The 25,256-nt window shown below is 43.4% G+C and overlaps 1 protein-coding gene across 7 annotated transcripts in view; it reads right to left on the reverse strand.

Moving 5' to 3' along the window:
* Nucleotides 1-25,256, reverse strand: part of ANXA4 (annexin A4) — a 182,655-nt gene that overhangs the window by 83,198 nt on the left and 74,201 nt on the right. For 3 of the 7 annotated variants that reach the window (XM_016948681.4, XM_016948682.3, XM_054678480.2), the window contains one exon: nucleotides 22,535-22,632. The gene's annotated coding sequence lies outside the window, so the exon portion shown is untranslated. Of the gene's footprint in view, nucleotides 1-1,236; nucleotides 1,534-22,534; nucleotides 22,633-25,256 lie in introns of those variants that run through there. The other 4 variants (XM_001139581.7, XM_001139427.6, XM_054678479.2 and 1 more) reach the window with 4 other exon arrangements.

The raw sequence follows: 25,256 nt of genomic DNA on the forward strand, positions 1-25,256 counted from the left end.
ACTAAAAATACAAAAATTAGCCAGGCGTGTTGGCACACGCCTGTAGTCCCAGCTACTCGGGAGGCTGAGGCAGGAGAATCTCTTGAACCCAGAAGGCGGAGGTTGCAGTGAGCAGAGATCATATCACTGCACTCCAGCCTGGGCAACAGAGCAAGACTCCATCTCAAAAAAAAAAAAAAATCTAGGGTTTGGTTATCAATAGAGTTACCAGTTACCTCCTGAATAGCTGAGACTATAGGCACGTGGTGGCATGCGCCTGTAGTCTCAGCTACTCAGGAGGTTGAGGTGGGTGAAACACCTGAGCCTGGGAGGCAGAGTGAACTGTATCCAGCCACTGCACTCCAGCCTGGGCTACAGGAGTGAGACCTCGTCTCAAAACAAAACAAAACAAAAAATTAAAGGGCAAACAGTAGGGAATGGAAGGGGGTGGTGGGGTGTCATGGAGTGGTGAGCAGGAGAATGGATAACTTGGAGAGGGACACCTTATCTATCCTTCCCACTGTCAGCAGGAGAGAGCAGATGCCCAGTTCCATGTAAAGCACGAGTTATGCAGGACCCACTCTGCTCTGTCAGCTCAGAAGACTTGCATTGCCCCGGGGGGCACTTCTGCCGGTAAATTGTTGAGAAGCCTTCCTCCTTGACACCAAAGTCTCCAGCTGGTCAAAGTCATGACAAAATGCTGAGACTGCGCCACCAGCCAACTCAAGTCATGGACCCTATAATAATCAGACTCCGATGTGCCGGGCACTGTGCCGAGGGCATTAGACACACGAGAAGGTAAGAAAGTGGTAAGGATCTAGGAGAAAGGAGTAAGTTTCTTAAACGGAGTAAAGAATTAAAAAGTAAACTGTAAGAGGTGTTAGGCGGAGTTAGCTACAGGCAAGATTATCTCGGTCCTTTCTTTTTGATGCAAAGCCCAGCACATGGACTGAATAAATAACTGCCGTGGTCTCTGACCCGCGTCCTGAGCTGTGTAAGCGGCCCTGGATGCTGGATGTCCTGGATGGTGCCAGCGGTTAAGCACCGCGCTCGCCTCCCTCTCGCCCACCCGGAGCGAGTCCAGGGCCCGCTGGCCCCCTCCACCCTGTGGCCGCCCGGGCTTGCCCGCAAGCCGGCGGCGAGCACCCACTCTGGGGTGCAGCGCGGAGCCGGGCATCCCCGCGAGACGCTCCCGGGCCACGCTCCCCGTTCCCTGAGCCCAGGACCCCCGGCCCGGAGCCCCTTTACCCCTCGTACCGAGGCCGGGCTGCGCTCCTCCTCTGCGGCTGCGGAGGTCACACCCTACTCAGGGCCAGACAGCGGGTCTTATCCGGGACGGATCCGCCCCACTGTGGGGTGGAGACTGAGCCCAAGTTCCTGGTTGTTCCTCTGCCCACGAGACCGGAAAATCCCTCTCTAGGCGAAGCGCACCTGGGGCCCGGGGCCGGGACGGCCGCGCCAGGAGCTCTCGGAGAGGCAGGCCTCGACCCCCGGCGGGTCCGCCCTCCACACGTGCCTGCTCCCCAGGCCCGCCCGGTCCCCCGGCCTCGCCCCCTGCCCGGATTGGACAGTGTCCCCAGTATCGCCAGCCCCGCTCCTGGCCACGCAGGGCGGGAGCAGTTGGATTCTTCGGGTCCCGTTTCCTGGGCGCTCCACACCCTCGGAGGGCCGAGCCCGGGCCACCTCGCCAGTTCCTCCCTGCGCCTGCCGCGCCCAGCTCCGCGCCAAGCCGGAGTCCCGCGGCAAATCCGCGCTTCACCCCACCTCGGGAAACCGTTTGTCTCCCAACGGCAGGTCGTGCCGAGCCCGTGGCCGGAAAAGTAGAAAGTGAAATCTGAAGGGTACATTTCATTCCCCTCTTTCACATGAAAACACACATTCCCAAAAGTTTCCAGCACTTCCCTCTTCCCTGTGCGCCCAGCAGGCCGGGAAAGCTTTGGAGTAGGAGTTAGGAGCAGCCCCGGATCTTTGTACTCCTGTGAGTGACTAAAGTTTAGACACTGTCCGTAGCTCCCAGGTTCGGCTTGGCGCGGCGCTCATCCCTTGTAATAGTTTTGTGTTTTCATATCTGCTTCCCCTGCTGGACGCAGCCTCTTGAAGACACCAACTAGGGCTAGGTCGTCTTTGCACCCATGCCCAGCACCGATTTCGCCACGTAGTGAATGCTTGCAGAATGAATCCGTTGAGTCTATAGGCAAATTCAGTTTTTTAAAAAAACAGAGAATAGCCCGTTTGGGGAGTGTTTTCCATCCGACACATCAAAATCTAAGTGGTTAATGGCACCCTTAAAGCTGGAGAGGTAACATTAAATTATTTCATTAAGATGTAATTTTAAAAGGTGGTTTAATATGGTTTAGAGCACGGGTTTTAGGATCAGACTGATTTGGATACTAAAACTGGTTCTGCCTCTTTTATCTGCATATGATAACTTAAAAAATTAAGGCTGGGCACAGTGGCTCATGCCTGTAATCCCAGCACTTTGGGAGGCCAGGGCAAGTGGATCACTTTAGCCCAGGAGTTCGAGATAAGCCTGGCCAATGTGGTGAAATCCCATCTCAAAAAAAAAAAATATATATATATATATATATATATATATATAGCCGGGTGTGGTGGCATGCGCCTGTAGTCCCAGCTATTCAGTCGGATGAGGTGGGATAAACACCCAAGCCCGGGAGGCAGAGGCTCAGTAAGCTGAGATTGCGCCACTGCACGCCAGCCTGGGCGACAGAGTGAGACATTGTCTAAAAAAAAAAAGAAAAGAAAAAAAAAGAGGAAGAAAGAAAAGAAAAAGAAAGAAAAAAAGAAAAGAAAACAAAAAATAAATAAATAATTAGCCGGGCGCATAGCCACGCCTGTAGTCCCAGCTACTAGCCAGGCTGAAGCAGGAGGATCACTCTAAACCCAGGAGTTCAATGTTGCTGTGAGCTATGACTGCACCACTGCACTCCAGCCTGGGCGACAGGGTGAGACCTTGTCTCAAAACAAAAACAAAAACAAAAACAAAACAAAACAAAAAATTAAAGGGCAAACAGTAGGAAAAAAATGAAATACAGATAATTCATTTCTTAAGCAAGATTAGAGAGACACTGCATCCCTTACAAGCAACAATTAGGCCGGGTGAGGTGGCTCAGACTGTAATCCCAACACTTTGGGAGGCCCAGGTGGTTGCTTGAGGCTAGGAGTTTGGGAGATTATCCTGGGCTACATGGCGAAAACCTGTCCCTAAAAAAGAAAAAGAAAGAAAAAATTAAGCTACATGAAAAAAATAAAGTTTAGGAATGAAGTAGATGCGTTGGCACCCCGCGTAAATAACCTTTACTAGGTGGGTGCATCCAGCCCCAGGTCACTGCCCCTTCATTGCCCCCATCTGCTGACATCTGCACTCAGACCAGACTGAGGAAGCCATGGCCACAGGCTAACGTTTTTAGCTTATAAAAGGCCAGGAATAAATCTGTGGTACCCTTCATATGCCAGAGTTCCCATGGGATCAGACTGAGGATAAACTTCATCAGAAACCATATCTTTGCTCAGTTTCTCCCTCTGGCCTATCCTATTTCCCTCACTTACTCGGAGGCTTCCCTCGAGAATACCCTCACTACAGCACTTGCACAAGAATCCTAGGGTCAGGCTCTGTTTCCAGGAAACCTGATCTAAGAGTATTTAAAAAATTAATATAATTGTTGAAATTCCACTCCAAGGAGCCTTTAAATTAAAGATAGGGCTGGGTGCTGTGGCTCACGCCTGTAACACCAGCACGTTGGAAGGCTACGGTGGGAGGATGGCTTGAGGTCAGGAGTTCGAGATCAGCCTGGGCAACATAATGAGACTCTCTCTCCCACCCACCATGTCTCTTTAAAAAAAAAAAAAAAATTAGCCAAGCCTAGTGACGCACGCCTCTAGTCCCAGCTACTGGGGAGGCTGAGGCAGGAAAATCACTTGAGCCCAGGGGTTTGAAGCTGCAGTGAGCTATGCCTCTGCACTCCAGCCTGGGTGACAGAGTGAGACTCTGTCCCCACCCCACCCCCCTAAAAAAACTACTTTTTTAAATAAAAAAAATTTAAAAATCTCACAAGGACAAGGGAACAAGAGAGGAAAAATAATAAGAGTTTGGAACCTGGAAAGCACATGGACAGGTGATAACTGACTTAACAGACCTCAGAAAGCCGACTTCCAAACCAGGAGTAGGGAAAACCGAGAAGCAACATGACAGTAGGATTTCTCGGGATAGGAGAGTTTGCTGCACTGGATGTGTCTGAAAGTGTGTGTGTAGGTGAGACTAAACCCAGGACGATTTCTTGTAAGTCTGTACAAGAAGCAGTCAGCATTCCCAACACTGCACAGTGGCCACTGTCCCTCTTCCACGAGGGTGGATGATTGGAAGGATGTTCTCTGAAGAATCATGCAGTGGCTCTCTGGAATGGGGACACCAGATGTAGTCGAGGTGTTCTGGTTATCTAAGGCTGCCTAAAAAACCACCCTAACACTTGAAGGTTACATAAAACAATGACCAGTATATCTCATGATTTTGTGGGTCTGAATTTGAACTGAGCAATTCTTCTGTTCCACCTGGCATCAAGAAAGGTCACTTGGTGTTATCCAGCTGGCAGATGGGCCAGTCTGGAGAACTCACATATTGGGTACCATGATAAGAAGAGCTGGAAGGTTGGCCTCAACTGGCACTGTAAACTAGAGCATCTACACATGCCCCTTCACATGGCAGGCTCAGGGTCAGATTTCCTTCATGGAGGCTCAGGGTTTCCAGAAAGGATACTCCAAGACATCCAGGCAGAAGTTACAAGCCTTCCTATGCATGCTTGGAAGCTGTTGAACATTATTTCTGTTGCATTCTATAAATCATGCCAGTCACTAGGGCCAGTCTAGATTTAAGGCAAGGGGATTAGGCTCCATCCCTGAGTGGGGAGGGGTGGGAGGGTGCAAAGAATTTGCAGCCATCTTTCATCAAGGCCATGAGATTAACACAAGACTAGGGCTACTGTACTGAAATTGAAGAGCCATATGAAACTTAAGATGATGTCTACTGAGCTGCTTGGTATTCTTCCCGCTTGGCTCCTAGAACTCTGGCAGCCAAGTTCAAACTCACCGGGATGGAGAGTTTGGAATACTTTCCTTTGGGGAATCTAAGAGGAAAGACCTGAAGAGATGTAATCATTTATGCAATGAAACTGGAGCAACCTGTTGGTAAACTCACCCTTGTCAAGCCCCACCCACTTACACACGCACTCAGGGCTTCCAGGCAGCTTTGTAGACCTCACTCTTAGAGTTGCGAGATAAAATACAGGACACTTAGTTAGATTTGATTTTCAGTTAAACACCAAGTAATGTTTTACTAAAATATAAAATACTTATGTACTATAAGTATGTCCAAATATTGCATGAGACATACTTATACTAAAAATTATTCATTGTTTATCTAAAATTCAAATTTAACCAGATGTCCTGTCTTTTTTTTCTTTCTTTTTGTTGCTAAATCTGGCACACTTAAGTAAGAGCAGGCAGCTGAAGGTCATCACAATGGAGGGGAAGGATCTGACATTAAAAACAGAACCCAAAACATGCTAACAGGAAAAAAGAGAAAAGGAAGAAAAAGAGTATAGGGGGAGAAGAAAACTGAGAAATCTATTATTGATCTTCTCTGAGAAAGATCAAATAAAACAGAAAAGCTGGGTGCGATGACATGAGCCTGTAGTCCCTGCTGCTTGGTAGGCTGAGGCAGGAGGACAACTTGAGCCCAGGAGTTTGAGGCTATGACCACACCTGTGAACAGCCACTGCACTCTAGCCTGGGTGACATAGCGAGACACTATCTCAATAAGTAAATAAATAAATACCCTAAAAAAGGAACACTCATAGAACCAAACACAGCTCTTTTAAATTAAAAATCTGATAGCAAAAATAAAAAACTGAGTAGAATGTTAAGAAGATAAAGTTAGAAAATATCCTAGAATGCATAGACAGAAAGCAAAGAGAAGAGAAAGAAATAAGAAAGGATAAGAAGGTTAGAAAGCCAGCCTTGGACATCTGGGAAACAGGGGAAGAAATGAATTAAATAATTCAATTATATATTTTGAGAACTAAAGAGCATGAATTTCCACATTGAAAGTGCTCACTGCGCACAGTGCAATGGACAAAACCAGAACCACACCAAGGCACATTGTGATAAAACTTTAGAAGACTGAGGACATAGGGAAGATCTTACAAGTACCCAGGAGGAAATAAGGTTTCACATAAAGGATCCAGAATCGGAATGGCATCTGATTTCTCAGTAGCAACACATGAAACTGAAAGACAATGGAATAATGTCTTTAAAATGCTGAGAGTAGGCTGGGTGCAGTGGCTCACACCTGTAATCCCAGCACTCTGAGAGGCCAAGGTGAGTGGATCACTTGAGGACAGGAGTTCAAGACCAGCCTGGCCAACATGGTGAAATCCCATCTCTACTAAAAAATACAAAAATTAGCCAAGCGTGGTGGTGGTCACCTGTAATCCCAGATACTCAGGAGGCTGAAGCATGAGAATCACTTGAACGTGGGAACTGGAGGTTTCAGTGAGCCAAGATGGCACCACTGCACTCCAACCTGAGTGATAGAGCGAGACTCTGTATCTAAATAAATTAAATAAATAAGTAAATAAAATGCTGAGAGAAAATTATTTCTAACATAGATTCTCATACACATACAAATTAGCAGTCAAATGTGGGGGTAAATATATTCCAGACACGTACAATTTCAAAATATTTATCTCCCATGTACCTTTTCTTAAGAAGTTTTCAGATGGTGAAAGCTTTTCCACCTAAACAAGGACATAAACCAAGAAACTTTTTTCTAAAAAAAGGGAATAGCAGAATGAACAACTGAGAATTGAATGATGGGGAAGGGTAATTAGTTAATACTATAGTTACGGACTTCTAATTTTTCTTAACTATAGAGTACAGCTAACATTTACTTACTGTGTGCACTCACTATGTGCCAGTCAGTATTCTAGGTGCTTTAAATATATGATATTAATGATTTAATCCTCACACGGTTCTATGAGTTAGATACTCTCATAGAGTAGGTGTCAAGAAGTGTTACTATTAATGGTATACAATCATTTATTAATTCTACAAGTTGCATTAAACTTCCTGCTGCAGATTGTATTTTTCAGAATTGCAGCAGCAATATGTTCAGTCCCATGTGCTCTTCCAAAAACCCTGCCCCCCACCTCAATCAAGAGGTGGCATCTAAGTCCTTTCCCCTTGAACCCAGGTAGGCTTCTTAGATGGGTTTCTGTGACTGCACAACCAAAGTAATGCTATGTGACTTTCAAAACTGGGTCTTAAAAGGAGACCTGGTCATCTAGCTCTAGGCATCGGTTAGCTCTCTTGCTCAGAACATGTGCCTTTGGAGTATATAAGTACAGCAGCCCTGAAACCACCATGTTGCAGAGATCATGTAAATAGAACCCATGAAAATAAAGAGTCAAGGAGCTTTGGCTGTTTCATGCCCCAGCAGTTTGAATTTTCCCTGTCCCTAGTCCAGACATGTGACTAGGAAGCCTTCAAGGCCACTCCAGTATGATCGCTGTCTCATGGTAGCCAGTTGACACATTCTGAGTGGGAACTAACTAGCTGAGCCCAGTCAATCACCAGAATCATGAGGGATAATAATAAATGATTGTGATTGTTTCACACCCCTGAATTTTGAGTGTTATTTTTTGGAGCGATAGACAAGCAGAACACTGCCAGGTAAAATTGGGTTTTAGCCTAGACTTCTGAATCTCCTCTCTAAATACTCACTGAAATGGCCCAAGACATGCAAATAGGGGATTTTTTTTTTTCCCAGAGTGGCAAGTCTCCCCTCTGATACTGCAGTTGAGTCCAAAGCTCATACTGCTTACTGCACAGCAGCCAACAAGTTGAGAGACAAGGTGTTGGGGCAAGGAAGATGACTTTGTTTCAGGGAGCCAGTAAACCAAGACGATGGTGGACTAGTGTTCTAAAGCACCCTAAGTCGATAGATTTTTAGGCTCCTTTTATGTTGGGGGAAAGGGGAACAGGGAAGGAGTTAAAGTCCAGAGGTGACTGGTGACCACAGACATCTGGGCATCAGCAGGGGTCCAAGGAGGTTGCACATCTTCTTTGTTCATAGTTAACTGCTTGTCAGATCCACCCTTTTCCTATAAATCTTTAAGATAGCATTGTTACTTGTGTATATACTTCCTTACCTCCTCAGAGGTCTGTTTCAAAAGACAGATAGTCATTAGTTCTACAGTTAAAATATAAAATAAATTCTTTCCATGATTAGCTTGGCCTACAGGCAGGAATGAGCAAAAGCAGTTAGCTTGTGAGGTTAGAAGCAAGATGGAGTCAGCTATGTTAGATTTCTTTCACTGTTATGATTCCCCAGTATCAAAGGTTCATTCCATAATCTTGTGGAGTTGGGGACAACAGGATGTTGTCTCTCATTTGGCTACTTTCAGTGGAACTGGGCAGGGTTGACAAGGGGTGACTGTGGAATGAAACCTAGAAGGAACAAGTGAATGGGATTGTTTGAGATATTGCTGAATACCCACTCATCAGTGAAGTTTGCTGGAATAAAACTGTGGGTACACTATACTCAAGTTGACACTACTAGAGGGCCCCTCCTATCTCAAAAACCGGAGAAACAAAGTGCTGGGATTACAGGTTTAAGCCACTGCACCCGGCTGGAAGATGCCTTTTTTGGGGGGAGCAAGCAAACTGAGAAAATGGTGGCCTAGTGTCCTAAAGAATCATCTTAAGTTCATGGATTTTTTTGGCTCCTTTTATGTTAGGGGAAGGGAGAACAGAGAGGGTTTAAGGTCTAGAGGTGACTGGTGACCACAGACATCTGGGCATCAGCAGGGCTCCAAGGAGGTTGCAAAACTTCTTTGTTCATGGTCAAATGCTTGTCAGGTCCACGTTATTGCTATAAATTGTCAAGACAGCATTGTTTAAATGTTGTGTGCATACTTCCTTATCTCCTCAGGGGTCTATTTCAAAACAGAGGTAATCATTAGTTCTACAGTTAAACTATAATCTAAATTCTTTCCATGATTAGCTTAGTCTACATGCAGGAATGCACGAAGGCAGTTAGCTTGTGAGGTCAGAAGCAAGATGGAGTCAGCTATGTTCGATTTCTCTCACTGTTACAATACTGGCAATGATAGTCTCAGGAGGATGGCCAGGCCACGTCCAGTCTGGCTGCTGGCCAGTGAGGAGGAGAGACTAGAGGCCAGATAACCTTTGGCTCCTTGGGACAGTGGGTTAGCAAAGCCTTGAGAAGAAACTTTGCCAGGGTGACTTTCCTTGCCAGATGGCTTCCTCCACCATCCTTTCAAGCTGCTGGAAGGTACCCAACCCTGCAGCCTAGGATAATGAGAGGAAGATTCTAAGAGCATCAAAATAGACAGGCAGGGAGCCAAAAAGAATTAGCTCATTGATTCAGTAAGGCCAGATTAAAAAAAAAAAAAAAGCTCATCCCATATTGGAACAAATGCAAAGCATGGATAGAGTTTTCAACCTTCAAGGATGAGTAAGCATAAAAAATTATATAGAACTGTAAAAAAAATTCGGGAACATAAAAAACATAACACCTAAGAGGTCAAAGAAGAAAGTATTTTTTAAGTTTTACAGTATGAAGCAAAAGTAAATTTTAAACAGCTTCTGCTTTGTCTTTCATAGATTAAAACAGGCCAAAAATGGACAAATCTGAATATTATTATTCATAAGGCAGAATTAATATTTATGAACTGGACTAGAGTTCACAGAAAACACCTTATTTTCTTTTCCTGTCTTTTCTTTTCTTTTTTTTTTTCTAAGACAGGGTTTCACTCTGTCACCCAGGCTGGAGTGCAGTGGTGCAATCACCGCTCACTGAAGTCTCAACTTCCTGTGCTTAAGTGATCCTCCTGGCTCAGCCTCCTGAGCTGGGCTCCTCAGCTGGGACCACAGGCATGCCCACCATGCCCACCTATTTTTTTCTATTTTTTGTAGATGGGGTCTCACTATATTGCCCAGATTGGTCTCAAACTCCTGGGCTCAGGTGATCCTCCAGCCTCAGTCTCCCAAAGTGTTGGGATTACAGGTGTGAGCCACCAGGCCCAGCCAAATTGCAGATTTTTACCAACAGTTTTCTGGTGTTAGATCTAAGATGACAGCTGTCATAGCAGATTAATAGCTTAACACCAATAATTCTTCATGTTTTATTTTCCAGTAAATCTTAAGACTAATTCAGATGTTAATTTTCATTAAGTAAATAAATATTTTGCCTCAATATCCCTAAAGATGAAAATTTACTCTATCTACAAGAACAAGCGTTTTTAATAATGCTTCATTTTACTATTAAAGGCTATTTTTTTCAGTTGTCTACTAAACATTTACAAAAACTGACAACATATTTATTTGCAAAGAAAACCTCACTAAATTCCAAAATAAAAATAGGAGTTTGAATCTCAACTTTACCATTTCCTAACTGGTGACCTTAAGAAAGTCACAGATCATGGTCTCCAAGGAAAAGGTGGCACCCACAGCTTGCTCCACATCCAACCTGGGCCTCTAAATAATGTATGGCATAGCAAGGTAACTGATAAGCAACATGCCTTCGATCAGCACAGCTTCTTGACTAAGGTCCGCTTTTGGCACTGTAGCAATCTTTTTTTTTTCTTTTTTTGAGACAGAGTTTTGCTCTTATTGCCCAGGCTGGAGTGCAATGGTGCGATCTCAGCTCACTGCAACCTCCGCCTCCTGGGTTCATGTGATTCTCCTACCTCAGCCTCCGGAGTAGCTGGGATTACAGGCATGCACCACCACGCCCAACTAATTTTTTATTTTTAGTAGAGACGGGGCTTCTCCATGTTGGTCAGGCTGGCCTCGAACTCCCGACCTCAGGTGATCCGCCTGCCTTGGCCTCCCAAAGTGCTGGGATTACAGGCGTGAGCCACCACGCCCAGCCAGCACTGTAATACTCTTTACTCGATGAACTCTACTGCTGTTTGGGAAGAGGTATTGCCCAGTTTATATCACTTCTAGATATCAGATATTAGATATTCTCAGAACTTCTCGTTTACCTGATCTACAGACACAGCGAGCGACACCCCCAACCCCACTCCCATCAAGGGTAAAATCTAATATTCTACAGAACACATAACTAAGGGCTGGGCGCGGTGGCTCACGCCTGTAATCCCAGCACTTTGGGAGGCCGAGGCGACCGGATCACGAGGTCAGGAGATTGAGACCATCCTGGCTAACACGGTGAAACCCCATCTTTACTAAAAATACAAAAAATTAGCCGGGCGTGGTGGCGGGCGCCTGTAGTCCCAGCTACTCAGGAGGCTGAGGCAGGAGAATGGCATGAACCCAGGAGGTGGAGTTTGCAGTGAGTCGAGATCGTGCCACTGCACTCCAGCCTGGGCGACAGAGCCAGACTCCATCTCAAAAAAAAAAAGAAAAGAAAAGAAAAGAAAATGTAACTAAGAAATAGCATCAGCATTTGGTATTTCTGTTTTTTCCTGCCCCAAAGGAGTGACACCTTTTCTTTCCTTCCCCAAAACCTGTTTTGCTTGCCATGAACTGCTGCAGCTCAACAAAAAGAGAAACCTTATTTGACCACAGGGAGGTTGATCATTTGCATCATATCAGTATAAAGTTCAGCATAGTTTGACAGTCAAATAATGCATTTGCAGATCATTGCTTCCAAGGAAGTGTCCTACCCCACCCTTTACTCAGATGCATGACAGCTGACAAGGAAGCCTTTTTTAATTCAATTATTGGCTTTTTAAAAAACATCTGCTTTTTGAGGTTGTGCCCTTCTGCTGCTGAGCCGCAGCTCATATTCAAGCGTCATCAAACCAAGCCATCATTATGAAAATAAGCTCTGATCATAGGGGTCAACATGGTCTCATTTGTTTTCACAAATACTCTAGGTGGATGTGGATTGCGCTGAAGTGACTGCAGTTAAGTTGGCTATTTTCAAAAACAAAGCAGGTGCAAATAGTCCAGGGCGAGAGTCAGCATCATCACTCAGCTCTTTCACACAGGTTTTTGTAGTAGAGCTTTCAGCTTGAGCTAAGTTTGTGGCCACTGCTAAGTTCGAGCAAGTCTGGGTAGGTCTGGCAGATGGATGGAAAAGTCCACTAGAGGTCTGAGAAGCCTCATGCAAGAAGGGAAGGGAGCCAGTTGTGCTGAAGTTAATTAACAAAGACCCAGTCATTGCAGGAGACTCCAGACCCCAAGAATAAAACTAGGACCCAGCCTCCAGGAAATAAGTCTCAAACATTGAGTGGGATGGAACCAGGCCCTATGTTGTTACCTTCTGCATCCTGGTAGACACAGGGAGGCCTACTGGTGACTACAACAAACTCATGAATTTTAATATAAATAGTGACATCGTGGCTTTTGGCTTCTTGGGGCCAGCACTCCTCAGGGCCAGCACTTCAAACCCATCGACCTAAAAGGCAGGTTTGGGGAACTGTTGGTGGAGACATAATTTTGCCTTACCCAGCAGCACTTCCCTGTCATCACTACTGGATGGAGAAAGCGAATATATGACACTAGTAGTGCCTCCTCCCGTTCCTACATTGGCAGTAGGCCTTGCTAATGGGTCATTATCAAGCAATCCCTAAGCAGCAGAGATTACTGCAGCTGTTAGGTCAATTTACCAATCTTCCATAGATTCAACCAGTAAGGAGAAAACACACCCAAACAGATTTAGACAGTTTCTTACAGTGCAGCTGGCAGCATGAGCAGCATGTTTACGTAGGTTCTCTTTTACCTCCAAGTCGCATAGGGGCCATGTGGAGGCAGGCCCAGGTGGATACTGAGCAGACAGTGAGTCTATGTCACAGCTGAAGAACATTGAACCTCAGAAACCCCCATCTTAGAAGGAGACTGCTCACAAATTTGCCTATCCTCCTGGATGTTGTTGTTGTTAAGACTGAATTTCATTCTTGTCGCCCAGGCTGGAGTGCAATGGTACAATCTCGGCTCACTGTAACCTCTGCTTCCCAGGTTCAAGCAATTCTCCTGCCTCAACCTCCCAAATAGCTGGGATTATAGGCATGCACCACCATGCCTGGCTAATTTTTGTATTTTTAGTAGAGATGGGGTTTCCTCATGTTGGCCAGGCTGGTCTCGAACTCCTGACCTCAGGTGATCCACCCACCTTGGCCTCCCAAAATGCTGGGATTACAGGTGTGAGCCACCATGCCCAGCCCCCCTGGGTTTAAAAAACAGAATTTTTTTTTTTTTAAATAAAAGTAGAGGTGCGGTCTCACTATGTTGCCCAGGGTGGTCTCAAACTCCTGGCCTCAAGCGATCCTCCCGCCTTGGCCTCCCAAAGTGCTGAGATTACAGGTGTGAGCCATCGTGCCTGGCCCCTCCCTGGAGAATGTAAGCAAATCTTCAGGGAATAAAGGGCACAGTCTCTAGCTCTGTTACCCTGGAATATCTCAGGAAGAGGCAGCTCCAAATCTCTTTGCAGGGAGTCACTATCTTTATCTTTCCAAGACTGTCTGTTATGCAAATATCTGTGAACCAAACTGTCAATGCCTTTTGCTCAGAAGGTTTCCAGAAACACAGAAGCCATGGAGAATTATCTCCCAACAATTATAACATCTTTTTATAAACTGAACACAGTACATTTTATTCACACCCCAGTAATAAAACCTAACTTTAATATGACGAAAATGTCACTGTAAATCACTTCATGTGAAATATAAAAATCCATGAACAGTGTATAAAAATAATGACTATGAAGTGATATCTTTCTGGAAGTTCTTAACTTTATCCTGGGATTTCCCGAGAATAGCATTGTGGACATTTTGGGCTGGATGTTTCTTTGTTGTGGGGCGGCTGTCCTGGCATTGGAGGATGTTAGGCAGCATTTCTGCTTATCCACTAGACACCTGTAGCACCACCCCTAAGTTGTGCCAAAAATGTCTCCAGACATTGCCATACATGTCCTGGGTGACAAAAATAACTTCCCATTGAGAACCACTGCTCTATGCTACTCTCTTCTTGTGTAGTCATGTTTTAAAAATAAATTGTCAAACATCAAATGCCTAGGAATAAATCAATGGAAGTTGTATAAGACCACTACGCTGAAAATTATAAGATGTTATTGAGGGCCGTGCACGGCAGCTCACACCTGTAATCCCAGTACTTTGGGAGGCTGAGGCAGGTGGATCACTTGAGGTGAGAAGATAGAGACCAGGCTGGCCAACATGGTGAAATTCTGTCTCTACTAAAAATGTGAAAATTAGCTGTGCATGGTAGCTTGCACCTGTAGTCCCAGCTACTTGGGAAGCTGAGGCACGAGAATTGCTTGAACCCGGGTGGTGGAGGTTGCAGTGAGCCGAGATCGTGCCACTGCACTCCAGCCTGGGCGACAGAGCAGACTCCATCTCAAAAAAGAAAAATATTATATTGAGAAAAATAAAGAAGATATAATGGAGGAAGGTACTTATGATTTAATATGGTAAATATGTAATGCTCCCAAATTGATCTATAAATTCAAATGAGCCAAAAAATCTCATCAAGAGTTTGAGGTATGTATATAGAAACTGACAAACCTATCCTAAAGTTTAGGCCAAAATGCAAATGACCAAAAAGAGCAAAGTCTATCTTGAAGAAAAAGATCAATGCCAGAGATATAAAACTATCAAGACTCAACAATATGACACTTATAGTCAGTGTGGTATTCAAATACAGATAGAGAAATAGACAAACGGAATGGAAGACAGAGGGCAGAAACAGGCCCTCACCTTTTTGGTCACCTGATTTATGACAAAGTTGGCAGTGTAGTGAGGAAAAGACAGATTTTTCTATAAATGATGCTAGATCAGTTGGATATCATGTGAAAAAATAATGAATTTTGATACCTATTTAAATAAGAATGAATCACAAATAGATTGGCCATTCAAACATGAAAAGGAAAACAAATTTTTAGAAGAACACATAGGTTAATATCTTCATGACCTTGTGGTAGGTGAAGGTTTGATTTCTTAAACTGGACATAAAAAAGACTAACCATAAAGAAAAATAAATAAATTTAATTATATTAAACCTAAGAATTTCTGCTCATCAAGACACTAAGAGAGTGAGTAAGCAAGACTTAGAGTAGGATAAGATATTTACAATACATGTATCAAAAAAGGGCTCATAGCAAGATCATATAGAGAAGCAATGAAGTAAAAGCACTATGGAGCAAAAGCATGAGAAGAACAGGATATTTACATATTGCCTCATTATATATTTATTAACTACAAAAGAAATAAAATAGTAACAGTACAGTGGAGACACAAGACAGATACCACCTTAACCAAATGATCCAAGCTAACTTTACCACTGATAAAGTATATTGACATTATGTTCTTCCTGATATGAACTGAGAAGGATACATTATTTCTTGCAAAGATCCATAACCATATTTAACTTGAGTGTTTCCTTTAGACAAATACAAATTGAGGGCATTTTACAAACTAACTGGCCAGTTCTCTTCAAAAACGTTAAGGTCATGAAAGAGACTGAAGAACTGCCTTAGGTTAATGGAGACTTAAGGAGACATGACAAGTAAATACAATGTGTGATCCTGGCTTGATTCCTGGTCCAGAAAAAGACATTAGCGAGACAATTGTTAAAATTTTAATAAGCTCTGAAGATGGGTACCAATGTTAATTTCTTGATTTTGAGATTAGCTACAGTTATGTAAGATATCGAGATATCAAGCCAGATGAAGGAAACACAAGATTTTTTGTAGGCTTTTTCCTGAGGTCTAAAATTATCTCAAAATGAATAACTAAAAATAAAGAAAAAATTAAATTTTTGTAAAGTGCCTATTCAAATATTTTGCAGTAAATTGGTAAAAGACTTCAACAGCACTTTATAAAACAGAATATCAAAATAGCCAATATAGCACATTAAAAAAAAATGCTCAACTTGATTAGTCTTCAGGGCAATGCAAATCAAAGCCTGGTGAGATACTGCTGCACACACCAGAATGTCCAAAATGAAAAAGACTAGTTATACCAAATGTTATCAGATTGGAGCAACTGCTACTCTATACACTGCTGGTGGGGATGTAAATTGGTAGAACCACACTGAGAAACAGTTTGGCAGCATCAATTTAAGCTGAACAAATGTGTATCCTATGACCCAGCAATGCGTAACAGTGTTCATGAAAAGATATTTTCAAAGAATTTTATAGGAGCATTATTTGTAATAACTAATAACCGAAATAATTTACATGTCCATCAATAGTGAAACGAGGCTAGGCACAGTGGCTCATGCCTGTAATCCCAGAACTTTTGGAGGCCAAGGTGGGAGGATTGCTTGAGCCCAGGAGTTCAAGGCCAGCCTGGGCAACATAGGGAGAGCCAGTGTCTAAAAAAATTAGCTGTGTGTGGTGGTGCACACCTGTAGTCCCAGCTACTCGGGAGGCTGAGGTGGGAGGATCATTTGAGCCCAGAAGTTCTAGGCTGCAGTGAGCCAGGATCATGCCACTGCACTCCAGCCTGGGCGACAGAACAAGACCCTGTATATATATATATATATTTGCTTGTGTGTGTGTGAAATGAATAGACTGTGGCATAGTCACATAATGGAATACAATACAGCAAGAGAAATATCAAACTACAAGTACACACAACAACGTGGATGTTAATATTGTGTGATGAAAGCCAGGCACACAACAGTACTTCTTATTTTATGTTATTGATAGAAAATTCAAAAGCAAGTGCAATTCATCTATGGTTTTAAAAGGATAATGGTTACCCTTGGGGTGACTAGAAGGGTTTCTGGGGTTCTGATAATATTCTGTTTCTTGATCTAAGCACTGATTACATGGTTGTGTTCACTTTTGGCAAATTCATTGAGCTGTGTGTTTCTCTGTAAGTATGTTATGCTTCCATTAAAAGTTTATATTAAAGAAGTCAATCTTTTAGGAGAAATCATCGCATTTTTCTAGCATAGTTATAAAGACACAGCTAGTGTAAGCTGACAAATGAGTTAAACTCCTGAGCTGAAGAATGCTTGGATTGGCCCTGTATTAGTCTGTTTTCACATGCTATAAAGAACACCCAAGACTGGGTAATTTATAAAGAAAAGAGGTTTAATTGACTCACAGTTCTGCATGGCTGGGGAGGCCTCAGGAAACTTACAATTATGGCAGAAGGTAAAATGGAAGCAAGGCGTCTTACGTGTTGGCAGGAGAGAGTGAGGGGGGAAGTGCCACTTTTAAACTATCAGATCTCATGAACTCACCCACTATCATGAGAACATCACGGGGGAAACCGCCCCCATAATCCAATTACCTCGAGGTCCCTCCCTCGACACCTGGGGATTACAATTCGAGATGAGATTTGGGTAGGGACACCCAAGAGCACCCAGAGCAAAACCATATCAGGCTCTTCAGGAAAAATTATTTTCAAAATACACAATTGATCTCACTGAATAGCTCTGATAATTTTCTCAGCTGCATCCTGACAACTGCATAGTGAAAAAAAAAGTCACAAGAACCAAATCATGAAGTGATGACTAAACATATTTTACAGAATTTTGTGCATTTATATATGTGAAAGAAAAATTAATAAAATGTCAGGTAAAATGAGGTGGCTCTTAAAATGCCATTGTTTTCCTTAAAAATAAATGATTACTTGATTTTTCTAGGAAAATACAAAACAGAGGCTGTGAGTGATCAAGAGTCTCATTTAGCCTCTTACAGTGCACATTAGCCTGAAGGCCACACACTCCCTTCACCCACTGTTTGCTCTTCTCTGAGCCTTGAGCCTCTTCAGCTCATGGGAATTGACTTTGAAGGTGGACAAGACGATGTACCAGCGTGATGGAAGTGTTCTGTGTCCTAATGGGGGCGGTGGCTACACTGGTGTATACATTTATTAAACTCACTGAACCGTACACTTAAGGCACACTTTTAAATACATTTAAAGGCACACATTTGAAGTGTATGGTATATTTATTTGGGGCATCATTCATATATTTAAATAAATATACAATAAATAAATATATAAATAAATATACCATGTATTTATATATAAATAAATAATAAATTTATATATTTATAGATTTAAGTATATGGTATATTTATTTGGGGCATCATTTATATACATTTAAATACATAAATGATGCCTCAAATAAAAAGATGCCGAAATGATTAATGCTAAAATGATAGATGTTAATATATATGTTAATATGTTATATCTCTGTAAATAGCTATATGTCACCTTGAGTCAGAATTTATTAAACTGACATCCATTATGTTATCAGTAAGACCTCCTGGCATTTCTCAGGTGGATGTCAGGAAGCTGAGCTCCCTGTGGCTTGACCTGCGTCTCCTGGGTTTAAACATCGGCTGACTGCAGGAGTCAGAGGGAGAAGAAAAGGAGACAGGCTGTGCATGAACTTGACGAGTGCCATGAAACTATTATTCCACTCAATAAAATTTCTTGACAGGATGAGCAGTTATTTTCAAATCGCATAATAATGAAGCTGGGATCAGCTAAACGTTCCACACGGACAGCGGCTGCCACCCGGCTTCCTCTCTCAAATTCCATCCTCAGGAAAGTGTTTCCAGTACTTAGGCGAGGACGCCATCTAGTGGCAGAAGAAGCAACCACAGGGCGAGAGCAGCGTGGCCGAATGAGTTCATCTTTCTTGCCCCAGCTTGTCTTTCTTTCTTGCCCCAGCTTATCTTTCTTTCTTTGCCTTTTTACAGAACTAAGGTCTCTTGGCAGAAGGTAATTCTCCACTAGTGGACTGCCGGTGGTGGGTTAGTCACTCACCAAAGGGCTTGAAAGGATCTTCTGAAAAGATGCTTTGACACTGAAGAGAATTGAGGGGGCTCTTTTGAAGGGACAGAGTCAGACACTAAATCTCCCCTAGCCAGGACAGTAATGGTGACAGCTGGGGACACAAGGCTGCAATTAGCCCATACCTGCCTGACGTATTTGTACTAATTAGAAAAAGTCTTCTTTTATATGGGTGGATGAAGCCCCAGGGTGCACGACTTGGTAAATGGAATACTGGCTGTTTTTCAGCGGCCCTCCCTGCTTCTGCCAGGAACTCTTGTACAGTAGACAACCTGCACGACCATGTGCTGCAGCCCTTAGGCAGCAATAGTACCTTCTCCTGGCACCTCATTTGCCCACAGCAAACACCAATTTCTAGGAGATGGGGCACAAGATGGGTACACCCACCCTCAAATGTATCCTTAAGGTATTTGGATAGCCATTGTTGCATGTGGATTTCCATTTCTTTTCTTTTTCTTTTTTTGAGATGGAGTTTCACTCTTGTTGCCCGGGCTGTAGTGCAATGGCGCGATCTTGGCTTACCGCAACCTCCGCCTCCCGGGTTCAAGTGATTCTCCAGCCTCAGCCCATCGAGGAGCTGGGATTACAGGCGTCCGCCACCGCGCCCGGCCCCATTTCAACAGTTCAGAAGTTTTTAGCTTTCGGGCCTAGGTTTTGAAAGCCTCTTGCAGCTGAAATGGAGAAAGGGTAGGAGCTTCTCATGTAGTGTCTTTAGGAAAATAGCATCACAGGCTGGGTGCAGTGGGTGGTGCATGTCTGTAATCCCAGCACTTTAGGAGACCAACGTGGGAGGATGACTTGAGCCCAGGAGTTTGAGATCAGCCTGGGGAATATAGCAAGACCCTGTCTCTATTAGAAGAAAGAAAACAAAATAAAATAGCATCACACAGCTATGTCATAAAAGACTGTAGTGTGGGATTGGACATCCAAAGTTATAGATAAAGGGCATAAGAAATTTTATATCATAAAATTTATGGATAGACAAAAGACATACTGTAGAACTAAAGGAAAATGTTTATTCACTTAGCAAACATTTCCTAAGTACCCTGGTTGGAGACATTGGACTAGGAAGAGGGAACAATGGGTGACTAGAACAAGAGTCTCTCTGCTTGGCAGACTCCATGGTCGTCACCACATCCTTGCCCTAGAAAATGCCTGCTCTCCTCCCCTAGTCCACACTGCAAAAAGCTTGTCTTTTTTTTGAAGCCTTCTGGAGTTCAGGAGTTTCTTCATATCACTTTGGAGGCATCTTTTAGCACATCTTATTATAATTACTACATATTTATTTAGTAGCTGAATCAGCTTAGTTTCTTTGTTTTCTATTTCATTGGTATTTGCTCTTATCTTTATTATTTCCTTCATTATACTTTTTTTTTTTTTTTTTTTTTTTTTTTTGAGACAGTCTTGCTCTGTCGCCGAGGCTGGAGTACAGTGGCATGATCTCGGCTCACTGCAACCTCCACCTCCCAGGTTCAAGCGATTCTCCTGCCTCAGCCTCTCTAGTAGTTGGGACTACAGGATCGTGCCACCATGCCCGGCTAATATATATATATATATATATTTTTTGGTATTTTTAGTAGAGATGGAGTTTCATCATGTTAGCCAGAATGGTCGTGATCTCCTGACCTCGTGATCCGCCCACCTCGGCCTCCCAAAGTGCTGGGATTACAGGCATGAGCCACCATGCCCGGCCTATTTCCTTCATTATTCTTTCTTTAGGTTTACTCTGCGCTTTTTTCTATTGTCTTCAGTTGAACTCTGACCCATTTATTTGTTTTTGCTATTTTTTATTGTAGTTAAATACATATAACATAAAATTTGCCGTTTTAAACATTTTGATGTGCATAAATTCAGTGGCATTAATTAAATTCACGATGTTGTGCAACTATCATCACTATTTCTAAAATTTTTCATCACCCCCAACAGAAAGTCTGTATCCATTAAGCAGTAAATCCCCATTCCTACCTCCCCCGAGACCCTAGTAACCTCTAATCTCCTTTCTGTCTCTATGAATTTGCCTGTTCCCGATATTTTATACAAGTAGAATCATATAATATTTGTCCTTTTGCGTCTGCCTTATTTCAATTAATGTAATGTTTTTAAGGCTCATCCATGTTGCCGCATGTGTCAGAACTTCACTGCTTTATATGGCTGAATAATATTCCATTGAATATACATACCATACTCTGATCCATTCATCTGTTGATGGACACTTGGGCTGTTTCCACTTTTTGACTATGGTGAATAACGCTGCCATGAACACTGGCATGCAAGCATGAGTTTGAGTCTCTGTTTTAAATTCTTTTGAGTATATACCTATAATTATGTCTTTACATCACTGCTACTTCCAACAGACCATAGACCTTTAAGGTTGGTCTCATTCATTTTTACATCCCCAGGCTTAGCACAGGCCAAATACACAGTAGGAATGGGTGTGAGTTTGGTAAATAAATGAATAATGATAACAATATTTTACATCCATGAATCACTTTGAAGGTTATAAAACACTGGTCATTTTTTTAAATTTAATCTTCCCAATGACCCTGTGAGATACTTAGGAGAGTCTAATATTATTATTTCTATTTTATAGAAGAGGATAGCCAAGGTAAAAGAATCAGTGTCAAAGTCACTTAGGATTCAAATCCAAACCTTTCACTATCTAGTTCAATTCCATTTTCATCCTAACTTGCTGTTTCTCCTGTTATTTCTGACAAAAAATATTGGTGAAAATATCCATTCTTACTGAAAATTAACTACAGGAATATAATAAAGGTTTTTCTATAAAAGAGCCAGAGGAGACTGGGGGAGGTCTTGATTTGTCCTTATTGTCTAGTCAAATAGCTGCTGTACCTGGAGTTTAAACAATCCAGAGTAATTTTTTTTTTTTTTTGAGACAGGGTCTCACTCTGTTGCCCAGGCTGGAATGCAGTGGCATGATCACAGCTTGCTGCAGCCTCTACCTCCCAGGCTCAAGCAATCCTCACCTTAGCCTCCCAAGTATATGGGACTACAGGCGTGTTCCACCGTGCCTGGTTAACTTTTCAATTTTTTTGTAGAGACAGGGTCTTGCCAGCCTTGTCTCCAACTCCTGGGCTCAAGCAATCCTCCTGCCTCAGCCTCCCAAAGTGCTGGGATCGCAGGCATCAGCCACCAAGGCCAGCCAGAGTGATCTTTCGACATCAGATTTGCTTGTGTTATTGCTGCTCTACGTGAAACCTTCCAATGCCTTTGCAGTGCTTCCAGGATAAATAACAAAATCATTAACAGGCCTACCCACCCTGTAGAGTCTAGCTTTTGAGATCTAAACTCCAATCTCAACAGGGACTAGACAATTAGCTTAAATGAGCAAACAGGCTGGGTAAGAGATGAAAAACAGCAGCTGGCTTTTGGCTGCAGTGGTGGGAACTGACAAAGAGTGGCCGGGCTGTGGCAGCTCGGAGAGTCCATGCCACATCTGAAGCAGCAGCCAGGGCTTGATTTATCGCCATGGGGGCATGCAGGCCCAGGGTGGCCAGACCTCCCAAGTTTCTTAGAGGAGCAGAAATCTGGATATTTTGTGTGACATCTATATATTTTTAATAATGGCAATGAATTCAAATTTAAAAATCATTTGGGCCAACACTTTGGTGAGAATCAGAGGAAGCAGAACAGGCCAGATGCTGCCCACAGAAGATGGAGACCTCAACTCTTTGCTCTGCATGTCTCTCCTGGCTTACCTCCGGTCCCTCTGTACTCTGGCCATACCAGATATCTTCTAGGACCTCTTATGCAGTAGTTCTCAACCCTGGGTGCACACAGGAATCACTGAGGGGACCTGGAAGAAAAAAAAAAGTGACATTTGGACCCCTCCTCTGGGTATTTCTTTAATGATGTTCACATATAGGCAGATTGAGAATGTCTAATTACCAACTGGACTTCTGCCTCCAGCTGTGCCCCCTCTGGTCAATTTCCCATATTGCAGCAAGAGGAATCTTTTAAAAACATAAATCTGATCAAGTCACTTCCCTACTCAAAATCTTCCATGGCTGCCCCTTGCCATCAGGATACATAACTTTGCACTCTTGGAAGGTCCTTCGTGCTGCATCCCCTGCAGAGCCCTCCATCCTCACTTCTTCCCCTCACTGCCTCTGCTCCTCCCCACCGTGAATGAACTTTGCTTCAGCTCCCCTGAATTTCTTGAAGTTCCATGGATGCACTGTGCTCTTTCACCCATGAGCCTTTGAACATGTGCAGTTGGCAAAGCCTGCGTGAAAGTGGTCACCAAGGCACTGATGGAGCGAGAGGAGGGACCGGGGGGATTTGAAGCGGTGCAGAGAGGTGGCCAACACTAGTACTACGTTCAAAAAGAGGAAAATTGAAGGCAGAGATTACAATTAGTATTGCTTGTTTCCCTCTCCCCAGCCCTCCGAGGGCCAAGTCCTGAGCATATGAAACAAATTCTGAATTGAATCGGAATTACACTCTCAGGAAATAGTCTCTAGTCTGCTTGCTTATTTGGAGGGGGAGCTCATTCCTAATCTGAATGAGAGTCAAAGCAGAGCAGTAGCACTAATGACCTATGTATTCATCCAAAATGCCAATATTTATTGATCATTTACTGGTTGCCTGGCACGTTGGAACTGTAATGACAACCAGAGAGCTTATTGCCAATTGGTAAAGACTTGGCCAGGCACAGTGACTGATGTCTGTAATCCTAGCACTTTGGGAGGCCAAGGTGGGACGATCACTTAAGCAGGAGTTTGAGACCAGCCTGGGCAACATAGTGAGACCCCATCTCTACTACAAGTACAAAATTTAATGATTTTTAACCAATGATTTTTGTATAATTAATAATTCAAAAAATAATTTTAGGCAGGGCATGGTTGCTCATGCCTGTAATCCCAGCACTTTGGGAGGCTGAGGCAGGTGGATCACTTGAGGTCAGGAGTTCGAGACCAGCCTGGCCAACATGGTGAAACCTGTCTCTACTAAAAATACAAAAATTATCCAGGTGTGGTCGTGGGCACCTGTAATCCCAGCTACTCAGGAGGCTGAGGAACAAGAATCACTTGAACACGGGAGGCAGAGTTTGCAATGAGCCGAGATTGCACCACTGCACTCTAGCCTGGGCAACAGAGCAAGACTCCATCTCAAAAAAAGAAAAATAAAATAATTTTTAAAAATTACTCGGATGTTGTGGCACATACCTGTAGTCTCAGCTACTCAGGAGGCTGAAAGCAGGAGGCTCTCTTGAGCCCAGGAGGCTGCAATGTGCTATGGTTGCACTATCATACTCCAGCCTGGATGCAGAGCGAGACCCTCCCTCAAAAAAAAAAAAAAAAAAGACTGGAAAATAGTCGATGGTTAGAAAACTGTAAAAATGGGGGTGTGGCAAGGTCAGGAGTTCAAGACCAGCCTGGCCAACATAGTGAAACCTTGTCTCTACTAAAAATACAAAAAATTAGTTGGGCGTGGTGGCAGGTGCCTGTAATCCCAGCTACTTGGGAGAATGAGGCAGGATAATCACTTGAACCTAGGAGGCGGAGGTTGCAGTGAGCCGAGATTGTGCCACTGCACTCCAGCCTGGGTGACAGTGTGAGACTCAGTCTCAAAAGAAAAAAAAAAAAGGAGGGTAGCTAGCTTGAGACTTGGAATATCAGGAAAAGCTTTACAAGAGACTCTGGAAGGACTAGCAGAAGCCATGCTGTGTATGCATGTGTGTGTATGCATGTGCATATGCACGTATGTGTATGCATGTATGTGTGTGCATGTATATGTGTATGTGCGTGTGTGCATGTGTGCATGTGTGTATGCATGTGTATGTATGCGTGTATGTGTATGCATGTGTGTGAATGTGTGTGCGTGTGTATGTGTGTGCATGCATGTGTGTATGCATGTGTGTGTGCATTTGTGTATGCATGTGTGTGCATGTGTGTGTGCATGTATGCATGTGTATACATGTGTGCATATTTGTGTATGCATGTGTGTGCTGTGGATAGGGCTGATGGGAAAGAAGGAAGCCCCAAAGCACAAGAAGCAGCAGGTATAAAGCCCTGGAACCAAAGAAGGCATGACAGGTTCTGGAAAGTGTAAGTAATTCCACAAGTCTGAACCTGAGTGATTCTATGACCTCTTCCAGTGACCTCAAATTCTGGCTAAGCATTTCCCAAACGTAGCTGAAATAGAATCTACTTGAGAAAGTTGAATATAATTTAGTTCCTGGCTGGTGTATTACATCCCCCCAAGAATCTCTTAAGAGATTGTCAGGTAAAGAAGGAAGGGTGAAATGACAAACATCCAGAGGGTGGGGGTGCCATTTATTTATATTGCAATCCATCTCCCAGTGGTAGCCTTCTTTGGGAACTCTGACCAGCTGGGGGGACCTTTCCCCACAGGTTCAAGCTTTTGTCTAGCAAATCTGGGGTCCTCACTTCTGTTATGTAGATGGGAAGCAAGGTT

Source organism: Pan troglodytes, chromosome 12 (genome assembly GCF_028858775.2).
Source record: "Pan troglodytes isolate AG18354 chromosome 12, NHGRI_mPanTro3-v2.0_pri, whole genome shotgun sequence".
In the NCBI taxonomy this organism is placed as follows: domain Eukaryota; kingdom Metazoa; phylum Chordata; class Mammalia; order Primates; family Hominidae; genus Pan; species Pan troglodytes.